The following is a 17084-nucleotide window of genomic DNA, read 5'->3' as shown; positions in this document are numbered from 1 at the left end:
CTATCAAATCCATGCTTCGTCGTTGAATTATTTAACCTCTAATTTTCAAACTAACCTAAGAGAGAAAATAGAGATGATGAAATGAAAATAGAGAGAGAGGAATACTAGAAGTTTCACTTCTGTCTTGCGTAGGCTTGACACACCCACTTTTTTTTTGTTTATATACACTTTCAGATGTAATCGTTTCTAGATTGGTACTAAATATACTTGTTTAAAAAGAATCCAGGGATTCTTGAAAACTGTCTTTCAGAACTTACATAATATTGTCAAAAAATAACTTCAGTTCTTCAGTTCGCGGATACCATGAAACCTTTATTTTAAGTAATAAAAAATGGCTTGAACGACCTCATTATATTTGAAAGATAGAGCCCTTACTAAAAATCACCAAAACAAAAAATAGGTCGACCAATAAATAAATCACTCGATCGACCTATGCTGCTATATGACATATCGTCTGTGCTGGTCTGGACCAAACATAAAAAAATACAACATTTTTTATTAGATAGATTATATAATTTTTTAAAACCGCTTTACGGATAGGGAGAATTGATAAAAATTGGACAAAATAGAGCATATTTATTTTCGAGAATCAATAAAATAATAAAACAGCTATAAAAATAATTGTTGAAATTGCTATCTTGCTTTTTGATATCTTGCTATCTTACTATCTTGCCATCCTGTCTTCTTACTTTCTTGCTTTCTTGCTATCTTCCGTTTGGTTTTCCAACTTTTTTTTTCTTGCGGGCATCTGTACTTTGTTGGATTGTAGTGATCGGATTTGTAACGCTGCCTAAAGAAACTTTCTTCCTTAAATAGTTGGGCCGGTGCTGGTGCGGTGGTTGTATGTTGTCGTGACCTGAGGAACGCTATTGGGTCCAGGTTTATTTGTGGGAGAGGCTTGACAAACTCTATAACTGTATCCCAGCTCCCAGATCTCGCCATCGTCAGGTATTTCCTTGCTTGGCGTACTGTAAGCCATTATGTAAAGGTATCGCAAAAATAAATTATTTATAAAATACGTTTCTATCACGTTTCGTAAACACTAAAAAATAAATATGGTCACAAAATGCGTTGCTAATGAAAACAAAAATATGAAATGTTCTAATTTGGAAAAAAAACGTATTTTATCAAAGTAAAGCACATTTAATATTTTTATGAACCTCTAAATCTATGAAATGTATAAAAAAAATCAACGCCGACGTGACTGTCCTTCTCCTGCCCGCCACAGGTCACAGACGCTCTTCTTCATATTAATAGATGGATGGATATTTGTTTTTCCTAAAACAACAACCATAGTATGTAAAAATAAATTAGTAAGATTAAGGTCGGGTTGTTTGACAGAATTTGAACAATTCATCAAATTTCGCGTCGATTTTTAAGTAATGTGAATATTCTATTAATGTTCTGTTATTGTATAATTATTAGCCAGTTGTTTCACAAAACTGAAATAATTACAGAACTTGAATAGAACCTTCACAGAACTTGAAAATCAACCTTGAAATTTGATGAATTTTTCAAATTCTGTGAAACAACCGGTCCTAATTATTTTTTGTTTCATTACAAGATAAATTCGTTCGATGGGGAAAAATCGGAAAATTGCCTACAGGTGCAAAAAAATCTTTACAGGGATTTAATAATGGTGTCTACATTTACACACAAACTTACTTTCAGAATAAAAGTTTGAATCAAGTGTTTACTGTTCCTCCCCTCGTTCATTGCCTATTGTTCCATTCCCCTCAAACGAGTTCCCGTTTATTTGCTCCCATGGGGATACGGCTTATAATGTCGTTTTTCATTTAATTAAAAAAAAAAATGATTGCAAACCTACATCTTCAGTAGGGGCTGCACCTGTACTTTGAACTTAAGGATTGTTCTTTGACCTTTTCAATGTCAGGATTAATTCTAGTACCTATAAAAAAATACCTACAGGGGGTACAAATTATAAGTTACACTAGAGTTTTTCCATTTTATTTAAGAATTTACAGATTGTAAAGTACATTTCAATTTATTGCTAATTTTGGTTAATAAACTTAATAAAAAAATATCTATAGTAAGTCGAAAAACTAGAAAATGAGGAAGAAAACGATTTACTGCGCTTTTGCGCATTTTCGACAAATTCGTGACATTTGCCTGGAAGATAGGAGAAAATGTAAGAAGGAGTAGTATGTAGTAGTAGTTTGGAGTCTGAAGGACGAAAATTATAAATGAAGTCGTAGTAACTACTTCTGCTAGAATAACCAGAGACTTGTATAATTGGGGTAGCTGTAATACTAAGCATTACTAAATTTGAGATTTTTCTAAACATTTTATTTTGTTTTTTTTCTCCAATAAGTATTATTTAAAATAAAATAATTTATTTTTAACTGTTTTAGAAATAAACTTTTTTCAAAAAAAAAATCAAAAAAATATAATTATATTTCATCTGAACAAATAAAATACCACTATTCAAAAATATTATACAGCTTTAAACTGATAATAATATAATTTTAGAAAGTTTAAATAATAATTTTACCAAACGCTGTACATATATCCAATAAATGTTTTAAGTATATTTAATTGGTTATTGTTCACTTTAATTTTCAGTTTTAATAGTACTCTCTGATGCAAAAAAACTTTCTCAAGGTTTATCAAATAATTTTTTAGCACAACTGTCGCACCCCCTTCAGGATCATTGTCTATAGTTTAAAATGGAGTTTTTCCAAGATAATATAATACAAGGAGATATGCTGTAAACGGTGACGGATAAATCATCAAAATGATAATTCATCACATTTTCAAAAAAATATATAAAGTCATGGAAAGTGATGAAAAAAAACTTTATTAACTGGGTTAAGTAGGTTAGGTTAGGTTTAAATAATTATTTTTTTCATCGTTTCTAATGACTTTATATCCCTTTTTAAAGGTGTGTTGAATTGTCACTGTGTTGAGTTATCATGAAACCGCTGTCAACATTGATGTATGAATATAAATTCATACATTTATATATTTTATTGAATAATTTATTTTTTTATTTGTATTTTACTCTTCAATTCGTCTAATAAAGAAAATTTTCAATTTATTTAAGCATATTTTTTGGTATTCATAATGTACACCAACTCGTTATAAAGATTAATCAAAATAGTGATTTGGCATTAAGATTCGTCTTAATCACTTGAATATAATATTATATATATACTGTTCATTAAATATTATGATTTCCTCTTCTCTGTAACGAGTTGTGAGATGAAGAAAATGTTTCCCACGAAATAATCGACCACCATAACACGGGCACGTGCCTAGCATGATGGTCGAAAAATCCTCAATGCATGTAACAAACTATTCAATGAATAAAGAAAAATAAATAAAAAAGAAAGAAAAAAAAAAACAATTTTTCAGAATCTTCTGTAGAATTAGAGGAAAATGGCAAAGAAAAATCAGTTAAATTGAGACAAGTATATTATTAAATCAGTAACATTGAATAAAATCTATATAATATTGTACAATGACAGCCGATACCCGATTAGGCGAATACGGGGCCTGAAAATGAAAGAAGTTTCAGCTAACCCCCGGCGACCAGTGTGCCAAACGCTTTCTTCCATAATACATTTTCAATTTACTCCCAGTTTTGCATTTGCATCGTGCCAGACGAAAAGAACATCCAATTTCAAAGTCAGGCGGAATCTGTTAGTTTATTTCCATGAAATTGATATGACAAGCTTACCCTTTCATTTTTCATGATGTTTGATACTTTTCAGTCAGAGTCAGACTGAAATGAGGATTTGCGAGAGAATTGCATGTTGGCAGTCGGAAACCGAACGTAAGTTTCTTGTACGTACTGCCAATGTGCCAATAACGTTTTGATGACTACAATGATATTATGAAGGAATCTACTTCAACACGGATGCAAATGAAATTCATTTAACTTGTAGAAGATATAACATTCATGCCGCCTGAAGTAGATAATCATATTATGTGCTTAAGACTAAGATGTCATATTCCTCTCCAAAAAAATTTCCTTAGTTAATGTTTTCATTAAGAATCTTATTTTCCGTCATTAATATGTCGTTTTGAAATATCGATTTTCCCGGTAAAAAACAAGACGCCATATTATGATGAATCCCATATTTTTCGATTATTTGACAGGAGGAAAGGTTTTGTTTTTTTATTAACACCCTTTTCTGGGGTTTTTAGATATGAATAGTAAAAAGTATATATTACTTGCTAATGTGTACCCGACGTTGCTCTGAGACTTTTCACTTCTTTCTATACATATTTTACTTGGTTCCATGATAAATCAACAAAATGACAATTCAACAAACTTTTAAAAAGAGATATAAAGTCATTAGAAACGATGATTTTTTTTTTAAACCTAACTTAACCTAACCTACTTAACCCAGTTAATAAAGTTTTTTTTTCATCACTTTCCATGACTTTATATATTTTTTTAAAGATGTGATGAATTATCATTTTGATGATTTATCCGGTCACCATTTTATTTATATTAAACTTCCGAAAGAAATTCTCTAAATGTTGGTGAAAATCCCATCAAAATCCGTTGAATAGTTTAGAAGAACTAAGCGCACAAACAGACAGACGCGGATAGCGACTATATTTTATGCTGTGTAGAGATAACAGTAAAGATTTACTATACCTACATAATTAAACTGCCTTCGTAACAATTTTTTGTATTTGTTAAGTGATACTTTAAAGGTGTAACTGACGTTGGTATACGGCAAACCTAAAAAGTAAAATGTAGAAAAAATGTGTGTATGTATGTTCTGATTTATATACTGTTTTGAGATATATATTCCCATCACAATATTTGTGATTTGTGTTTCAATATCAGTGCCCTACACGTATCGATTTAAAAATAATATCAAAAACTTGAACCCGTCTCTGTTCGCGACAGGGTATTCGGCATTCTTCATACGGGGTTTCTTGTTATGATGATTGACGTTGTCGTTTGACATGTCATGTCGCCAACTAGGGGGGCAAAGGCCAGTCACCCAATATGCGAATAATAATAAATACGTGTGCCATCTATGCGTCTTCATACAGAATATTATATAAATATACCTACCTCGTGTAGAAGAAATAGTCTTTCCATTTTTATTTTATTACTGTTTTTAAATGGTGTATAAACAATTAATACATAATATTATTATGTCCGCAGTACGTTTGGTGTGTTATAATTTTGTTCTTTTACAATTATTTGGAAATATACCATTAGTTTGTGAGACCTGTATTTATTGTAATACTGACGACCCGCCCCGGTTGAATTTATTGTATTGGTGTTTGTTGGTTGAATGTATACGGAGAAAAATGAGTTTTGCTAATTTATTAAGAATCTCTTCCAATGATTGGTAATCGGGTTAAACACGGGATTGCACACCCTTGACGAATGAAATAATAAGTTTCCTGATAAACATGTTTCGATATATTAGGAATTTACTAAAAGTTTATCAGCAAAGGTCTGCAATCCCGTTATTAACAGGATTACAAATAATTTGAAGATATTCTTAATAAATTAGCTTAGAAGAAGTATTTTGAGTAGAAGCAGACGTTTTGGCGGCATTTGCCAGATTTTTTCCAACGTTTACAACATTCGTTTTTAGCATATTATATTTTTACTGCCTAATGACTTATTAAATTCAAAATGCTGGAAAAAGTGTTTTAGGTCAGAGAAAGAGAGCGAAAGAGCCGGAGAGTATCCTCAAATGGTGACCTCACATCAAAGTTACTTCCCGCATCTGGATGCATGACCTTCTGGATACACGACCGTAGTATGTTCGTAAAATTATAAATAGCCTTTTCAGTGATTTGTACTTACACCTTGCAAAGGGAATGATACATAGTGACTACCGGACGACCACTCTACTACCCCAGTCACCGCATGCAGTCTGTGTGAGGGACAAGTCAGTAAAATACAAGTTATAAAGTCCTTAACAAGGATTCAATTTGCAGAGGTACAATGTCCGGAAAACACATTTTCCCTTGGGGTCGGAGTTAGTTCTTACGCCACATCGCAGAGCGCAGACTACATGCACTCCCAATACATATTCCATGCAGGTAATGCCGGCTGTCTGTTATCAAAAGGACGGGTGCATAACCAGCAACAGATGAACTTATCTTGAATAAAAAAATAGATTGAAAGTAGGTATTAAATTGTTATAATGCCGCAGCTAGCTGTCACATTTAATATGGAAGACTTTAAAGGGCAGCCCGCTGTCATTCACGAGCCCCTTTTCACGCGAGGGTTGCTTCTATTACATAATGCATTAAGGAAAATTGTTTTTATGTACGTATTGCGTGAGGCTCGAAGATTGAGTTTTCAAGGTGGCTGAGTTCCGAGGAAATGTAAAAATGTTGTGTTTTGGAAGGGTTGCGATCTGTGCGTGCTCGGGGCGGTCAACTGTTAAAGGAAACGACCTCAGGAGTATCCAAATAGCATATATTTTGTTTTAGGATTGACACAGAAATTGTTTGGGGGCGCTTGGATAAATACAACCTTTGTCTTGATTTGAGTGATATATTGAATGTACAAATATGTAAATTTACTATTTCTATTCAATTCCACAAATCCCGCACATGAACAAATATTGCTGGAATCACGAGGAATTTCTTGTTGCGGGATTGCAAAACCTAACCACAATGTATAATATTACATCGTAAATTTCTTCTTCTACTTCGCATGGTGGAGGAGAGTTGGTGGAACTTTGGTGCAACTTATTTGGTGGAAGCTGGTGTAGTGGATATTTTTCAACGATGGGTTTTGTAAATCAGTAAATAATGCTTGTGCCAGGACAAAACTTATTCCTTTTACTATTTTTTTATAAATAAGCTGGACTTTGTAGTTTCAGGTACGAGAATTAAAATAAAAGTCCCCACAATTGCACACATACCTTGATGCGATACAAGTGTAATCCTTATGAATTAAAATACCTATGTATATTATTATTATAAATGAAACGCATGCCGAAATTTTAATTAAACGTTTAAGAACTCCACACCGATGACCTTGCGGTTTTACTCAGCCTAATTTCATCGTTGGGGTTGGGGATGATGTGTGAAGGGTCTCTTTTCGAAAAGAAAGAAGTGAATCTGGGTTTGAAAAGAAGAAAAATTTAAATCACGAAAGTATTTCTACCGCTGAATTATTAAGTATGAGATTTTTCACGTTATCGTGTTAAAAACTTCAACCGCTTACCAATGTTGAGCACGGATTTGGCGTATCTCCCTACTAATAGGATCACGCTATTTACAAAGCCTACTTTTCGATCTATCGTTTTTATACAGTCGATATTTTTTCCCAGTAGATAGATTCCAAACCAGCGATGGCTGCCAAACTTCGTAGAGAAACATACTTTCAAGTTATATGAGGCCAACAGTTGTGTTCTAAATTAGTAAAAGTTAGTGAAATAGATCAGGTATAGAACTCCCCGGTTCTTTGAACTCTGTCAGGCTGACTTTAATATACTTTTGATGGAGCCCACGTGATTAACACCTCTTTTCGCAAATCAATAATTTTGTTGCCACAGACAATTTTATCCCTGATTTGACACCAGTCGACGATGTACGAATTATCCAAGTGATGGTAGTTTCCAATCTTTAAAAATAATGAGTGTAAAGTCAAATTATAAGAAACGACAAACAGTATTCTATAATTAAATCCATCATTAAAGTTTGTTTCTTCGAAGACCAATTGGAGACATTTAAATTATAGAGTTGCATACAAAATCATTCACTTTTCACAGCTTCGAGCAAGCGCTACTTCCGTATCTTGAATCGAGGAGGTCCATTAAAAGTTAATTAGAGACTTCGATAACATACATATAATATGTACGTACGTAGATATTTGTGTATGTAATGCACAACAAGTAGGGAAAAAATGGAAACTGGGGAACTGAGGAGGCAGGGAAGTGGGGAACTGAAAAATTGGGGAAAATGGAAACTGGGGTATGAAAGTATGTCTGTAAGTGCCAGTTGATATTAGATCAAATACCTACATAATTCACACTTACAATCCGGAGGTTGGTAGTTAAAAAAATAAATTATTTTATAAAGGCAATTTTGAGGTTACAACAAAGTAAAAATCCTAGAAACTATCATTAAATTCTAAAATAAAATATTCAGTTGAAACACCATGGTCCTATTAAACTGACAAGTAATGTATAGTTGAAATTTCTAACAAACGGTTATTAGAACACCTAAATGTTAAAAATTAAATGATCCCCGCAACAAAATGCAATTGACTTTACAAAGGAGCATTTTTATTATTTGTTAATTTGATGGCATCGCACCATTTTCTTCGTAGTACATAATGCAGGTTTTGAATGCAATTTTTTATTAAATGTGGTCACGGGTGCTTTTTTGCACTTTGGTAGAATACAGTAGTAGTGGAGAGATGCTGATATTTTGCCTAGTGTTATTCAATATTAAAAGTTGTTAAAATACGTATCCACTCTCGACGCCGCCATACAAAATACAGTGCCTGTTGATGTACAACGTAGGCTTTTTGTGACTAGTGTCGCACCGAAACCACAAATGTGATGTGATTTTCAAACCCAAAATATTAAAACTTTGAAAATTATTTCAAATGACTATTAAAACTTACTATAACGGTAGAAGGTCAATTATTGATAAAATAAAACAAAATAGTACTGGAGTTCCTTATTGGAGATTCCACAGTCACACTGGCTCTGGTTGAAAGCTTTTGGAACTCTTACACACATTGCTTATTACAATCAATATTTGTTTGCTTTAAGATGATAGAAATAACAAATAAACTTCCACTAGAATTCAGAAACATAATTCACGGAAATAACCGCAGCGCCACGGGTATGTTTTAATAATATATTGTTTTGGTGTGAATAATAATTTATTACGTTTGGAAATATTATTTTAAAACCCAATTCAATGTTTATATGTTTTTATGAAAATTTCTGAGAACAGAATTTACAAATTATTTGAGAGTTTTGGAAGTTGTATAATATGAACCGAAAATAAATTAATAGTACAACGGTCAAGAGGCTTTCGTCATTTGTTGTACGAGCATAATTCATAATCCTGTTCAAAATTTTGAGAGTGCGTTTAGTAGTTATTCGACAAAATTAGTATGCAGTAGGCTATCATATAGTAAATACTATAGTAGAGTACCTACCTACACTGTGTCTTTATTGCAGGGAAGGTTTATAATGTGTTTCGTTTAGTAGTTATAATATATTCTAATTAATATATACCGATATTCGTCTACCATGTAGTATGTACTACAATAGAGTACCTACCTACACTGTGTCTTTATTGCAGGGAAGGTTTATAATGTGTGTCGTTTAGTAGTTATAATATATTATAATTAATAGATACCGATATTCGACTACCATGTAGTATGTACTACAATAGAGTACCTACCTACACTGTGTCTTTATTGCAGGGAAGGTTTATAATGTGTGTCGTTTAGTAGTTATAATATATTCTAATTAATATATACCGATATTCGTCTACCATGTAGTATGTACTACAATAGAGTACCTACCTACACTGTGTCTTTATTGCAGGGAAGGTTTATAATGTGTGTCGTTTAGTAGTTATAATATATTATAATTAATAGATACCGATATTCGACTATCATGTAGTATATACTAAAATAGAGTACCTACCTATAATATACCTTTAGAAACGAGTATATTCCAGGAAAGGTTTATAATGTGTGTCGTGTCAGCTACGTCTAACGCCGTGTACTTCATTTTCTGGGCTATAAATTCGGACTTGTCCACAATCTCCTGTTCACTTCTTGCCTCGCCGGGCTGTTGGATGTTAACCACTTCTAGCCCTTAATGAAAAAATGTACCCTAGGAAGTATAAAAGGGTGATTTCTGTGCCTCACTTGATTTTCTCCTGACAAAGTGCGCCTCTAATGACGTGGGACAAAAGAACAGCGTCGGACTTTACCTCTTATTTTCTTAAATAGTTAAAAAAAGAATATTACCACAATATCATGAGCTATTTTTTTACTGGTTATATAGCGCATGATAAAACTTACATTTCTAACTGATGGTTTTGTGGAAATTCCAGTCCGAAAAACGTGTGATTTTTCGTTGTGGCAGTACTAAGAATTCAAAAAATTTTGTTCATCATTGTTTGCAAAAATACAAATTTCCACTGACAGATAGTTACGTATTGTTTGGTGTCCGCATACACGTAGTTTAAGCCTGTGATAGACCAGGCTGTAAGCGCACTATATTTTCGCCATACATTCCCATTGGTAGTGTATGTCGAGCGATATGCTGAAATAAACCGAGCCATGATGCGTATAGAGTAAAGTGTCGCCTAAATTATGGTTTACTTTGTCAAATGTACAAAGTCCGTTTACTTGTATCGACTTGAGTTTTCAAGTGAACAAATTGTTCTTATAAAGCTATATTTATGTATATTTGCCCGACTTAAAGCCACCTTAATTAGTTACAATGTTAATATTATTGTTTATAGAAATTAAAGTTATGTTTTTATAAAGAGAGCTTATAAATAGTCCGGTAATTTGTGGCTTCATGAATATATCCCTTTATGTCAAATATATCATTTATTTATTTATTTAATATCAGCGGTATAAATATACCATAGACAATAATTATATGTCATATTCATAAAATCATAAAATGACGAAACAAAGTATTAAATTAATACAAGCTCTAGAAGGAGATACAAGTACATACACAATATTATAAACAAGAATGAGTAGACTTGGTTTAATTAGTAATGATTTAGAAGATATAATAGTATAGTCTTTTTGTTCCTATCTTCTGTGCAGTTAAGCAGATCCGCTAAATCTGCATACCTAATACTAATTTCATCCTTTATATTATGGAAGCAGCCGATTGATTGAATATTTGACGTAGTGACATTGCTAATATTGGCACACCTTTAATTAGAAAAGCCGGATTAACATTGTAAGGAACGGCTTTTTTATGTCTAATTTATTAAAAAAAATTCTTATTGTTATTATCCGGTTAATAGCGGGGTTGCAGTCCTTTTATACCTTTAGTAATTTCTTAATATTTCAGAACACGTGTTCATGCACGTGCATTTGCTTTGATAATATAAGAATAAATAATAAGAATAAAGAAATACATTGTGATAATACATTCGTTTTTATACTGAAAGATTATTAAAAAACCGATCAATTCATCCGTTGAAGGCCTGCATCCCGTTTTTATACTGAAAGATTATTAAGAAACCGATCAATTCATCCGTTGAAGGCCTGCATCCCGTTATCATACTGAAAGATTATTAAGAAACAGATCAATTCATCCGTTGAAGGCCTGCATCCCGTTTTTAACAGGATTACAAATAATTTGAAGAGATTCATAATAAATTAGCAATATTCAATATTAGTAATATTTCTCCGTATGCTTTTATTTTCCATATGAAATGGAAAATGATATGGACCGATTCCTTTTGACGAAAGGGTGGAATATGATCGTTTGGGATGTCCGCTTTGTAAAAACTTTAAAAGAAATCAAGAACAATGTCATTAGTGTCGCTACTACTTTTTCCATCGAAGTATATGGATGGCTTTTTATTGAAGTGATCTTATGTATTTAAAATAGTTTTTGATACTTGAATGATATATTTAAAGGTTCGAAATTCAATTTAATATGTATTTATTAAAAACATTATTATTCTATCTGAATCAAATTTAAGTTTTTTTAAGAATTTGATTTCCTGTCCATAAGCTACAAAAGTCGGCATACTTTTTTCATGAACATTTTATTCTGTTTATGAAAGCCTAGTTTGGTTGTGAAAAGAGGTCATAAAATAATGTAACATAAAAAAATACCATAAAAAGATTTACAACACTTGAAAATATTTCAAATTTGATCAAACGATAGGAAGATAACTTCTGCTTATAACTATGAAAAACTAAATTAAATTCGAATCCGGAACTGTACTAAAAAAGGAGAGGAGAAAATGGACGATCCTTTGCTTGGGCGAGAATGTCCATCTCTGCGTAAGTGTGAGGGAGAAGTAGTGATATCCCTCGTGTGACTTCCTCGGACATGCTCAATACAATCAGATGGTGAATAATAATGGAGATTAGTATCTTCCACCGATAGGCTAGTAGCTTATTCTTGCACGGTGCTATATTATGTAGGTTAGAGTTCATGAACTTTTCCTCGTGCGATTCTTAAACACAGCCGGTCGGTGTTTCGGCTCAAATTGTTACTTACTGGGGGCAATCGGGGGTGGTCCATGTAAACATTGAAACAACTACTTACCTTCGGTCAGCGGAAAAACATTTTCTTTTTCATTTAACATACGTATTTACAAGCAATTAAAGCATAACCCATTGATGTAAATTTACTTCTGATAGTTAAAATACATCTTGTTGACTATGGATGTTCTATTAATGATCGATTTAAATTACGAATATAGTTATTTACAATAGATATTTTATTTTACTTCTGATAGTTAAAATACATCGTGTTGAATTTGGATGTTCTGTTAATGTTTTGTTCTGTTATTTAGAATTGTACTTGTTTGATTTGGTTTTACCTCCAGCTGGGCTTTTATGGGTATCGCCGCCCCGCTAATATGTGATAAATTCATATGTCTCTCACTCCTGGACACACTGACCTCCAGATTCCTATCCACTCCTCATACCTATTTCCTCCTTCTCTCCTTCCTTTCCCCATAAAGACTCTATATACAGCATCCCCAAAAATGACATGGAGCCTGAGGAGAATTATTTTCCCAAGGGCCTGTGCAGCCAAAATAAATAATAAATATATGTTATCAATACATTTTTTATTTGAATTTGAGTAATCTGAAAGTATGTTGCCTGTTATATGCTGATGATGCGGTGCTGATTGATAATAGTATGGATGAACTACAGTCTCTCGTTTCTAGGATGAACGAAGTATGCATGAAGAATGAGTTAATGATGAATGAAAGCACGTCTAAAGTAATGGTGTTTGAAAGAGAGAGTACGATAACAGTGTGCAATATAGCTATGAATGAGAAATACTTGGAGCAGGGGGATGAGTTTGTGTATTTAGGAAGTATTTTTACTAGAGATGGGAAGGCTGACAGAGATATTGAAAGAAGGGTAAATGCAGGTAACTCCATTAATGGAGGACTGAACGCAGTTGGCGTTAGCAAAAAGAAGCGAAGTTAGCAGTCCACAATGGAGTGCTGGTACCTACCCTGATGTATGGAAGTGAGAAATGGAACTGGCAAAGAAAGGATGAAAGTAGATTGAATGCTGTTGAAATGAGATCCCTGAGGCATATGTGCGTTAAAACCATGCATGATCGTGTGAGGAATGCGGAGATTCGCAAAGAGTGCAAGGCGGATGTAAGCGTAGTGAGTAAGATTAAGAAAGGGACGCTTAGATGGTTTGGGCATATAGAGCGAATGAACGAAGAAAAGAGTGTAAGGAGGATATATGATACCGATGCGAATGGTAGCAGAAGTCGAGGACGCCCGAGGAAGACATGATCAGATACTCGAGTTGGGCCATATCAAGAGTCCGAATAATAGAAGAGTATGTATGAGACAATGTACGAATGTGAATGAGGCAAGGAGAGTGTGCCAAGACCGAGTTGTTTGGCCTTTCTGCCTACCCATGCGGAGAAACGGCGTGATGGTTAATTAGTTAGTTAGTTAGTTACATTTTAAATGTATTTAGAAATATGACGTCATTATGAAATGGGTCCAAAATGGGTATGTAGCATGACTAACAGATGTTGCAATATTAATATCATCGGATGGCTCACTCGATTGAGAAAGAGAAACAATGATCGCCTAAAAATAGATTGACGTGAACTGAAAACCTAAGATACTCAATAAAGGTCTATGTTAGAAGATATCCGCGAGAATATTTCTAAAGAAGAAGACGGTGAAGACTCCGTTATGTTTTCCGTCAACTTTCGCATTTCTAATATTTTACGTGTGCCAATCTCTCGTTCGGTATTCGCACCAACGATTTTTATGAGTTTCCAAGTCCTCGGATAGTAATTCTACACCGTTTTTTTTTTAAAAGTAAAAAAAAAACGTATATTCAAAGGGAGAATATGTCACATTATATCCCAGCAAAAAAAGTAAAGAAAAATATGTCAACTCAGCTACATACACCTTTATAATTACCTTCTCGATTTTATCGGAGGAATTTATACATAACTAAAATGTTATATTTGAAATAATCAAGGAAATTGTTTATCTGTTGTCACACAATTTTACGATGACGAATCTTTCACAAGGTTCTTGTCACCGGATACGGGGCGTGTACATTTTCTTAGGTAGAATTATTCGTACGACCCAAAGATATTAGAAGAACGAGATGTGCTATGAGAAGTTCATACTGTGTGGAATTGTTTTGCCCAGTGTCGCCGGTTTTGTTCACCAATACTACTGCACACCTTCGCTTACGCTAAGGTATCCGCACTAATACATAGAACAGATTTCTGTGCGTACACGTCCCGATAGTATTCAAAGTACCCTAATTAGGTAGTACTCCGCCTACGGTCCGGCGGCCAACATAGCATATCTCGTTCTTCTAATATCTTTGGTACGACCTAATTGCTCGGTATTAACGTGTGTAGAAACTATTTAATTTTTGTCCAATAAATAAGAAAGCGACTGGCCTGACCATTTGTGAAGATAATTTTTCGCTTGCAAATGCTTTCCCAAGGTACTAGCAAGAGGAAATCGGCTATTTACAGTCAATGTCACTGGCGTGAGTATCCAGTACATTTATGGTCCTTCGAGACGGGTGTATCCTCAGAAATCACTGAGCGCCTATAAAGGCACCGAAGCTCTTACACCTAGGAGAGGATTAGTGACGTCACATGATTACAGCGATAACGCACTCTTTATCGGAGAAATCCCGGGGGGCGGAGCTTCGGAGAGATAAGCGGTCAGTCAGCGAGAAATGAGATGAGCGAGAAGAGGCTACACGGCGAGGCGCTTACACCGGCTACTAGTCTTCCACTGGCTACATGGCGCTTCCAGCTTAATGATGAGCAAGAAGAGTCTAAACGGCATTTTCGGCGTCTACAAGAAGAGCTTATCCGGGCTTCCATAATCAACAGCGAGAATGCACGTAAAATGGGTGCAGTGATGGCGGCTTACTTATGGTCGCTTTGTAGCGTCCCGTTACCCCCTGACCTAGTACAGCATGAGGAAAAACAGCAGATATTGTTCTAGCCTCGGAATTTGCTAGGAGAATGTCACTACACGGGAATCACGGCTGTGGTGGAAAAGCCACAGGAACCGTCAACCCTTTTGCAGCTTCATAAAAATGCAGAATATTTTGGAAAAGATACGACTCCCACAAGAGAGGGTCGTCTACCAGCCAGAAGCAAAGAAAATAATGACAACTGAAATTACTGATTATAATTGGAACACTCAAGTAGTGTATCCGCAAGTATTAATCAGACAAAAAAATGCTATCAATACCAATGCTGATTGTTGTACTACAAAAAAGTGAAGGGAATGTTTAAGTTTTGTTAATAATTGTGCTCGGAAGGACGTCCCATGGAAAAATAAACAATAATAACGAGATTACGCATACGGCAGTTGTGACTAAAATAAATAACAAGTCCTGTTGAAGATGATACAGAAATAATCTTCCAATGTAATCAATTGAATGCATCAGCATGTGTCCTAGCATGAACATGAAAGAACTGTTGCTTCAGGAGGAAATGAAAACAAAAAAACACCAGTAAAGCGACAGAATCAAATAAAGTTAATAATAAAAAAAATGTACAAAAATCACCAAAACATGTTATTTATGCAGGTCTCACTTTGATGACATCAAAGTTATTTAGCGCGCGACATCGAAGAAGTGCCCGTCGCCACTACGATACTGAGACTATTATTTAGATTTACAATTACATCTTCAAGTATAGAGCAGTTAAAATAATCTTTGGAAATAATTTGTAAAAGATTGTCGCACTACAAGCAGCCGGTTTTATCCCACGAGCTGAGGAATAAAAACCTACCAAGATATTTTTGGTTGTTAAAATAACGATTGTTAAGGGTTTTCCAATAAGAGGTGTTATTTTGAATAGTACGCTATTTCGGAAGATGTTAATTTTGAAGCTGTCATTTTTTGACATTTGACAAGTAGAAACTACGCCATTTATAAAAATGGAACAATAAATGCTTCAACAATGCATTGAAATTATTAAAATTCACTTGAGTGAATCAAATACAAATCATCTTGAGTGATGAGGCCCATTTCCACCTCGGTGGCTTCGTCAACAAGCAAAATTGTCGCATCTGAGGCTCGGAAAACCCAAGAGTTATTGTTGAAAAGCCTCTCTATTGTCAAAGTGTGACTGTTTGGCGCGGTTTATGGTCCGGTGGAGTCATTGGACCTTACTTTTTCGAAAATGAGGCTGGAACAATAGTTACGGTGAATGGATTGCGCTATCGAGAGATGATTAATAATTTTTCATGACCAAAATTTGATGGTATTGATCTGGACAATGTTTACTTTCAACAAGACGGCGCTACGTGCCACAAAAGCAATGAAACCATTGATCTTTTACGATTGAATATCAAAATAACACCTCTTATAGGAAAACCCTGCATAAAGATTTAAGGAAATAATAAATAATTAGAAACCGGATAAGTTTCAGATATAAACAAACATAATAAGAAAGAAGATCCACATGAGGGGCAGTAATGAGAATAACTCTGATTCTTGACCTTGAACCACTAACGAAAGATTTGTTTGTTTATATGAAGAAATATTATAAACAAATACCTCACATAATATAAACACTTGACAATCTAGAAATGTGAGTCACATAACTCGTTAGTGGGTCAGTGTGCCTGAAGGCCACCTAATACATAATCTAATCTAACCTAATTCATTAATAATTGATTAACGGTTGATTTTATCGTCATTTGTGACGATAGAGCAGTTCGCCTCAACAACAAACACTTTAATAAAATAAAACAATTATTTTGTTTAAAACCACATTTTTTTATTAATTTATTGACAGGTTTCGTTTAACTCAAACATCATCAAGGTGCAAATTAATACTTTAATATATTTATAGGAATAGTTCTATATAATAATACATTCTAATAATAATATT

General features: G+C 33.9%; 1 protein-coding gene across 2 annotated transcripts in view; it reads left to right on the top strand.

The window, feature by feature from the left end:
* Positions 1-819: 819 nt before the first annotated feature.
* Positions 820-17084, top strand: part of LOC149412300 (uncharacterized) — a 134963-nt gene continuing 118698 nt past the window's right edge. The window contains exon 1 of one of the 2 annotated variants that reach the window (XM_089645851.1): positions 820-948. The gene's annotated coding sequence lies outside the window, so the exon portion shown is untranslated. Of the gene's footprint in view, positions 949-3773; positions 3797-17084 lie in introns of those variants that run through there. The other variant, XM_089645852.1, reaches the window with a different exon arrangement.

Source organism: Hesperophylax consimilis, chromosome 23 (assembly GCF_061612785.1).
Source record: "Hesperophylax consimilis isolate HC1 chromosome 23, BYU_Hcon_1.0, whole genome shotgun sequence".
In the NCBI taxonomy this organism is placed as follows: Eukaryota; Metazoa; Arthropoda; class Insecta; order Trichoptera; family Limnephilidae; genus Hesperophylax; species Hesperophylax consimilis.
The sequence above is the reverse complement of the archived record's forward strand: the minus strand, read 5'-3'. Positions and strand labels throughout refer to the sequence as shown.